General features: G+C 32.5%; 1 long non-coding RNA gene across 1 annotated transcript; it reads right to left on the reverse strand.

The window, feature by feature from the left end:
* Positions 1 to 5,264: 5,264 nt before the first annotated feature.
* On the reverse strand, positions 5,265 to 8,490 carry LOC115415017 (uncharacterized). The gene is made up of 3 exons (XR_003934752.1): positions 8,479 to 8,490; positions 8,386 to 8,390; positions 5,265 to 5,427 (listed from the first exon to the last, which is right to left on the reverse strand). It is a non-coding gene; the product is annotated as an uncharacterized LOC115415017 (long non-coding RNA).
* Positions 8,491 to 9,178: the final 688 nt, after the last annotated feature.

Raw genomic sequence — 9,178 nt, forward strand, 5'->3', positions numbered from 1 at the left:
TATGTGGACAAAAGTATGTGGACACGTTGGATTCAGGTGTTTCTTTTCTAACAAAACAATAATGATAAATGTCATAATAAAGTTTTATATTGGGATAAATATCATTGCGTTGGTAATTTTGGTTTAAATTTGCTTCTAAAATGCCTCAGATCAACATTGATTTTATTTAATTTTTTTTTTTTTTTTTTTTTTACTCTTTTTTTTACTTTTATTGTATCTGTGAAGCATCATTTAGTCCAAAAGTAAAAAAAAATTCACTTTAACGCAACAAACAGTGATGAAAAATGAACAAATATGGTGTTTGTTCTAATGTCATAATATAGTTTTATATTGGGATAAATATCATTACATTGGTTAGTTTGGTTTAAATCTGCTTCTAAAATGCCTCAGAGATCAACGTTGATTTTATTTAATTTTATGGTTTTTTTTTACTCTTTTTTTACTTTTATTGTATCTGTGAAGCATCATTTAGTCCAAAAGTCAAAAAAATTCACTTTAACGCAACAAACAATGACGAAAATGAACAAATATGGTGTTTGTTCTTATGTTATAATATAGTTTTATATTGGGATAAATATCATTACATTGGTAATTTTGGTTTAACTTTGCTTCTAAAATGCCTCAGATCAACATTGATTTTATTTTATTTTTTTATTTTTTTAATCTTTTTTTACTTTTATTGTATCTGTGAAGCATCATTTAGTCCAAAAGTCAAAAAAATTCACTTTAACGCAACAAACAATGACGAAAATGAACAAATATGGTGTTTGTTCTTATGTTATAATATAGTTTTATATTGGGATAAATATCATTAGTTTAGGTTAAGTTGTTATCTTTGCTTCCAAAATGACTCAGAGCTGGTTTTTACTTAATTTCTCTCAACATTTTTTTTATCCTTGACTCTGATTTTAAATGTTCTTCCTTTAAATTTCTTAAATATTTTTCCTGCTCTGACTGTAAATAATAATGTTCTACCACAACTAACCATCTACTTTCTTCACATCTCACTTGAGAAGAAAAATCTCCCATTAAACTTTAAGGAAATATTGATGTTTCTAAACTATATGGACATAAATATTGGGACACATCATGTCTGACAGCTGTAAAAAGTCCTGTTTATGCTGATTTCAGATAAAAACATCAATATTTCCTTTTAGTTTTCTGGGAGATTTTTCTTCCTAAGTCAGAGCATGACAAATATTTTAGAAATTTAAAGGTAGAATATTTAAAATAATAATATAAATATAGTGTATTTTCCTCCTTAAGAACTGACTTTTATATTGAGAAATGAGTTTAAACTAGAAATAATAAATGATAAAAGAAATAAAAAAGAAATAATTATAAATGTTTAACAGCACTTTTGAAATTCTGTAAAATAAGACATTTTCCTAAAGGGCTAATATTTTCATCCAGTGTGTGAATATTCGGCTTTAGTTTTAGCTAAGTTTGACTAAATCAGATGTTTGGATGCATTACGGAAGTAGTTTTGTTTGTATTGGGCTGAAAAACAGCAGGGATGATGAGAGTATGGAGGACCGACCTTGCCATATTTAATAATATAAACAGAAATATATAAATGGCTCGATAAATTAATTCATGTGCCAAAAAAAATTAAAAGGTATTTCTATGAAGTTATCTGTAAAATGTGACAAAAACGGTTGTTTTTATTGTCACGTTTTACAGATAACTTCCTAGTATTTAATTTAATTTTGCATCAAAACGCTAGTTATTTACTTTAACATTTCTTTTTCCATATCATTTATTTACTTTGTCCTTATTTATATTTTTCCTTCTTTAATTTTTATCCACATTTATTTTTGCATTGTTTTTTATTTACATTTTCTTTATCTCTTTATGGCCCCAGAATTATTTATTTCTATATTTTATTTTCATCTGACATTTATTCATTTATCGGCTTTTTTTTTTTTTTTTTTTATTCATAGTCATATTTACCTCCTCAGTATTCCCCCTCTGGCATTTTCTTCCTCTATTTATTTTTCTAAGCCAGTTTATTTCTGCGTCTCCATTTTACATTTCTGCGTGGATAAAAATTAAAGAAGCAAAAATAGAAATAAGGACAAAATAAATCAATAAATAAATGGTACAAAAAATGAACTGTTAGAGTAAATAACTGGGATTTTAACACAAAATTAATTTAAAATGGTTAGAAATGACAATATAAATAACCATTTTTGTCACATTTTACAGATAACTTCCTAGTATTGTCATTTCTGTTTTAATTTAATTTTGTGTTAAAAACGCTAGTTATTTACTCTAACATTTAATTTTCTGTACCGTTTATTTATTTATTTTGTCCTTATTTCTTTTTTTGCTTCTTTAATTTTTATCCACATTTATTTTTGCATTGTTTTTTATTTACATTTTCTTTATCTCTTTATGGCCCCAAAATTATTTATTTCTATATTTTATTTTCACCTGACATTTTATTAATTTATTGGCTTTTTTTTTTTTTTTTTTTTCATAGTCATATTTACCTCCTCAGTATTCCCCCTCTTGCATTTTCTTCCTCTTTTTATTTATCCAAGCCTATTTATTTATGGGTCTCCATTTTGCATTTCTGTGCGGATAAAAATTAAAGAAGGAAAAAAATAAATAAGGACAAAATAAATAAATAAATGATACGGAAAATGAACTGTTAAAGTAAATAACTGGGGTTTTTAAAACAAAATTAAATGAAAACGATCAGAAATGGCAATACAAATAACCATTTTTGCCACATTTTACAGATAACTTCCTAGTACTGTCATTTCTAACCGTTTTAATTTAATTTTGTGTTAAAAACGCTTGTTATTTACTTTAACATTTGATTTTCAGTACCATTTATTTATTGATTTTGTCCTTATTTATATTTTTCCTTCTTTAATTTTTATCCACACATGTATTTTTGTGTTGTTTTCTATTTACATTTTCTTTCTCTCTTTATGGCCCTAAAATTCTTTCTTTTTATATTTAATTTTCATCTGACATTTTATCAATTTATTGTTTTTTTATATAAATACAAATTCAAATACATTTATATAATACAAATAAAGACAAAATAAATAAATAAATGAAATGTTGAAGTAAATAACTGGGGTTTTTAACACAAAATTGAATTAAAACGGTTAAAAAATGACAATACAGAGAGCCATTTTTGTCACATTTTACAGATAACTTCATAAAAAATACCTTTTAATTGGTTTTGTATCATGTATTGGCGCATGAATTAATTTATTGAGCCATTTTTATACTTTTGTGTGTATTATTAAATATGGCAAGGCTGTTCCAAACTGTAGATAGCACTGATTTTACAAAAATATTAGATTATTTTCTTTGGGCTCAGTGTCTTTGAAGCCTTTTCTAATGAGTTGTAATAACAGACTCACCGTGGGACTGTTAGTGATTTATTTATGTCGAACATATGGTGCTGCTATGTAGATCAGTTAGAGAAAAAAAACACAAAACATGCACAAAAGGAGGCAGAGTTATTTGTTTTTATTTTCTCATCTAAATCACGTTAATATCTGAACCTGAGTGAAGTTTTAATGTGTGTTTCAGTTTCACTTTGTGCATTTTTGTGTGTCGAAAAACAGGATTTATTAACTCTATTCAGAAAAACTTGATATAAATACTGTATAATATTGTATTATTTATTATATAATATTATAATATAATAAAAATATATTACTTTTATTTGTTTTTCATGTTTTGATGTTTGACATGTTCAATTTTTTTTCTTGCAAATACTCTTTAGAAACATGAATCTTGAATTTCTCCCTTTTAGCATTTAGCATAGTGTCAAACATGAGCTTAGAATAACCACACATGCACTTATTTTGAACACTTTCACCTTGAAATGACATTTATAATAACAAATGGCTGATATTAATGTTTTCTCGATGCGAAATCAAACTTTGACATCCAGTCTGATCAATAATGGATCATTAATGGGACATTTTCAGCCTAAATAAGCTGGTTGATGACCTCTGACCTCTGCTGAACATTCTAATTATACATGAACCTGTCATTATGTGTTATTTTTATAGCAGATTTAACAGATTTGGCAAAAATTTCCTTCATAAAACATTCAGTTCTGCATCCATTGACTCATGAAAACACACATCTCAATATTACATCAGTTATACCCGGGCTTTGCAAAAGTTCTGTTACACTCGGTTTCATGATCTTTAGAGACATTTACATGTCGGAGTGAAAAATTCCATTAAACAAACTGAAAGTTCTACCTTATAGGCAGGTGTCATGAATACAAATTTGTTCGCCGGTGAAGTTGTATCAAAATGGAAGTCAAAAGAGTTGAGATAGCTGCTCTCCTTCGTGCTGGCCACAACAAGTCTGACATAGCCAAACAGCTGAACATCAGCCGGATGACCGTCCGCAGAGTCGCTGAGAGGCTCAAGAATGGTGAAGACCTGAAAGATCGACCACGATCAGGCAGACCTCAAGTTGTCAAGCGTTCGGTGGTGAGAAAGGCCTGTGAAAGCAATCCGACGCTTAAAACGGCTGAGTTCACAAAGAAAAAGAAGATCTCGGTGGCCACAGTGTCCAGGGCTGTCAAGGAGGAAGGTGGCAAGAGCTTAAGGCGTGTACCAAGGCCTCTGCTAACCAACCGTATGCGAGAACAACGCCAGGAGCGTAGTCGTCGCCTTCTTAACGACTTGAAGAGCCATGGCAATCGAGTTCTGATTTTTTCTGATGAAAAGACCTTCACAGTCGATCCAGTCATCAATAAGCAGAACGATCGTGTGGTCAGCTTCGGCCAGGATGTCTCCACAGTCCCATACGTGTCTGTGACCAAACGCCCAGCCTCTGTGATGATGCTCGGCGTTGTGGCTTCAAATGGTGAGAAAATGCCACCCATATGGTTCAGGACTGGCTACAGGCTCACCGCAGCCGACTACAGGGACATCTTGGCCACAAAAGTCCTGCCGTGGGTGAAAAAGATCACAAAGAAGGGAGACTGTCTTCCAGCAGGATGGTGCACCAGCCCACACTGCCAAGGCTGTGCAAGAGTGGTTAGGGTCCAGCTTGAGTTTCTGGTCGAAGGACATGTGGCCGCCGCAGTCACCTGACCTCAACCCCCTCGACTACAGCGTGTGGGCGCACGTTGAGGGTAAGGCCTGCAAGGTCCGGCACACTAGTGTCGAGGAGCTCAAGACTTCTGTCAACCGTGTGTGGGCAGGAATGAAGAAGGACTATGTCCGCAAGGTGCACACAGCCTTCAGGTCCCGTCTGCAGCGTGTGATTGCAGCCGAGGGTGGCCACATTTCTGATTAATATTATCATTAACACATATATTGAAATATTTGGAAAATAAAAAATTATCTTATTGCACCAAAAAATCTTTGTGTTCATTTTCGTGAATGTCTCAACAAGTGTAACAGAACTTTTGCAAAGCCCGGTAAAGTGCTTTTTTTTTTTTTTCCACATTTGTCAGTAAATTCTGCCTTTGCACCATCTTCTAAATGCAAAAAATGTAGATTTGAAGCAACATGGATCTTATCTTCATTAAATGAGTCAGATCTAAGGAAGTTTTTGAGTTACTTGTATGATAACACCTTTTCAAAATGAACTTAAATCCATTCCACTTCTTGATAAAGAAACAGACTAATTCGTGGTTTGGGAGCTCCAGGTTTAGTTTCGTTTATTTCAAATATGCAACAAAACAAAGCAATCCTACTTAGTTTTTACAAATGAAACAGATTATAAGAAAAGAAAACAAACCAAAACCTGTACATATACATAAAAAACAAAGTACGACTTCATTTGCATATTCGAAAAGGAGTGGGAGGAGCTCCAGGTGAACTTGTACATGACATTTGGAGAAAGCTCTTATATTCAAGCATCTAGTAGCCAACTGAGCCAGGGGTCGCTGTTTTCAATATGCAAATAATATGCAAATGACACCCTCCTAGCCCCTCCCCTCCACGTCAAAAAGGTGACAGAAAGTTGAAACTGAAAAATGACATTACAAACACAGCATTTAAAGCAGTAGTTTCCAACCTTTTTTGCCTCCTGACTCCATTTTAACGTCACACATTTCTGGCGACCCCAGACATTCAAAACAGAGACTTTTTTTTTTTTTTGCTAAAATAATTTGTTTTTGATCATGTAATAGTTTGTTATACTACGTTGCAAATAAACATTAATTTTAGAGCCGTAAATCCAGGTGTAGATTACTGCACAAAGGGAGAGTTTTATTTTCCTTGGTCAGGATCTGTCCAGTCAGTCCAGCTGTGATTTACAAGGAGGACAATTAATACTGAACAAACAAGAACTGAAACTACAGGGTGGGGAAGCAAAATGTACAATGAACAGTTAGTTGTTTTTTCTCAGCAGGCACTACGTCAGTTGTTTTGAAACCAAACATATACTGATGTCATAATCATACCTAACACTATTATCCATACCTTTCCAGAAACTTTTGCCCATATGAGTAATCAGGAAAGCAAACGTCAAAGAGTGTGTGATTTGCTGAATGCACTCGTCACACCAAAGGAGATTTCAAAAATAGTTGGAGTGTCCATAAAGACTGTTTAGAATGGAAAGAAGAGAATGACTATGAGCAAAACTATTACCAGAAAGTCTGGAAGATACTATTAAAGAAGAATGGGAGAAGTTGTCACCCCAATATTTGAGGAACACTTGCACAACTTTCAGGAAGCGTGTGAAGGCAGTTATTGAGAAAGAAGGAGGACACATAGAATAAAAACATTTTCTATTATGGACATTTTCTTGTGGCAAATAAATTCTCATGACTTTCAATAAACTAATTGGTCATACACTGTCTTTCAATCCCTGCCTCAAAATATTGTAAATTTTGCTTCCCCACCCTGTATGAATAAGGCTGGGTTACAAAAAAATTTTTTTGCAAGTTGTCTAGATTTTTTCAACTGAATTAGGACCATTCTGCACCGCTAAAGCCAAAAATGACATCTGTTTTTCTCAATCAGGTCAGGTTTTTTTTGTTTAATTTGATTTTGAAAAATTTGATCTTCTCACAAAATTGATTACATTTTTGTGACTTTATCAGTTGATTTTTTATATCGTTCTCACCCAAAATAGGTTTTAAGAAAAAAAAAAATCATTTTCTAACAGGATTCCTGTTCGGTACAATGGTGTATTCACCGCAGATGTAGCAGAATACCTCAGGCTTATTTTTGCCAGATCTTCTAGTCCGGGGCTGTCAGACTCATTTTAGTTCAGTTCCACATTCAGCTAAATTTGATCTGCAGTGAGCCGAACAAGTAAAATAATAAAGTAATAATATATAAATAATGTCAACTCCAAACTTTTCTCTATGTTTTAGAGTGAAAAAAGTAAATTTACATTATGAAAAGGTTTACCTCTACAAACTATCCTTTCAAAAATGTGAATAACATGAACAAACCAAATAAATAAGTGTAATTTTAACAATATTATGCTTCAGTTTATCATTTACACATGTACATTACAACCTACAGATCACAGCAGATCAACAAATACATAAAATATTTAATAACAGGCAGAATATTGGTAAAGTTCCACTTCAGACGTTTCAAAATGTTCATATTTGTTCAGGTTATTCAGATTTTTAATGAAATTATACTTTTAGTGTCAATACATGAAAATATTTACATTTACAAAGAGAAAAATTTAGAGTTGTCATTCTTTCTATGTTATTCTGATAGTCTTTGACTGGTCCTGCCACTGGAGATTGAATTGGTCTGAATGTGGAACCTGAACTAAAAGGATTGTTCATATCTTAGTGTAATTTTTGCATTTCACAAATTCATCCCACGGGCCGGACTGGACCCGTTGGTGGGCCGGATTTGGCCCCCGGGCCGCATGTTTGACACCTGTGTTCTAGTCGAAGCCATTTCATTCACCTGTAATATTTAAAAAAAAACATTAATCATAAATTGGCAAAAGTAAAATCTTCAGAACTCGTTTATTGCAAGAAATAGGAAAGAATTTTGTATCATATGATGTGAAAATGCCCATAAATGTAAGCAAAAATGTTCAAAAGCCAATATGTTGCATAGTTCAGAAAGTTGACCTGATTGAGCAAAATTAATGTGATTTTTGGATTCAGCACACCAAAATTAAACTAAATCAGCTCAAAAAACTGAAACAAATTTGTTGTTAACCAGTGTTATGAAAGAGCCGCAGCATCTGAAACTGACCACAATGAACATTTGACACATGAACAGAACCACAGTGCTGCAGTTTCACAACCACAGTTTGTTATGGATTGGGATTGTCTCTGTCAACATATATTTTTTATTAGTATTTTTTTTTTATTTTTTTTTTTATCAATTACTAGAAATTTTAGGCGACCCCATTTGAGCTCCATTTGGGGTCCCAACCAAGGTTATTATTGTTAACGAAAACTAACAAAATGAGGACGTCTAGAATTGAAAAATTTTTTTTCGTTAACTGAAATAAATAAAAACTACAGGGTGGGGAAGCAAAATGTACAATATTTTGAGGCAGGGATTGAAAGACAGTGTATGACCAATTAGTTTATTGAAAGTCATGAGAATTTATTTGCCACAAGAAAATGTACATAATAGAAAATGTTTTTATTCTATGTGTCCTCCTTCTTTCTCAATAACTGCCTTCACACGCTTCCTGAAACTTGCGCAAGTGTTCCTCAAATATTCGGGTGACAACTTCTCCCATTCTTCTTAATAGTATCTTCCAGACTTTCTGGTAATAGTTTTGCTCATAGTCATTCTCTTCTTTCCATTATAAACAGTCTTTATGGACACTCCAACTATTCTTGAAATCTCCTTTGGTGTGACGAGTGCATTCAGCAAATCACACACTCTTTGACGTTTGCTTTCCTGATTACTCATATGGGCAAAAGTTTCTGAAAAGGTTTGGATAATAGTGTTAGGTATGATTATGACATCAGTATATGTTTGGTTTCAAAACAACTGATGTAGTGCCTGCTGAGAAAAAACAACTAAATGTTCATTGTACATTTTGCTTCCCCACCCTGTATAATTACAAGTAAGGTTGAAAAGTTGAGATTCTCTCTTAGAGGCTCAGTTAAATCATTTCATACCATTTGGGATCCATTTTTATGGTATTTCGATTCTTTAAAGTTTCTTCAGAATATACATGATTAAACATCATCATCAGAGGAAAGGAGTGAATGAGAAATTATGTGTAG

Source organism: Sphaeramia orbicularis, chromosome 24 (genome assembly GCF_902148855.1).
Source record: "Sphaeramia orbicularis chromosome 24, fSphaOr1.1, whole genome shotgun sequence".
Lineage (NCBI taxonomy): Eukaryota > Metazoa > Chordata > Actinopteri > Kurtiformes > Apogonidae > Sphaeramia > Sphaeramia orbicularis.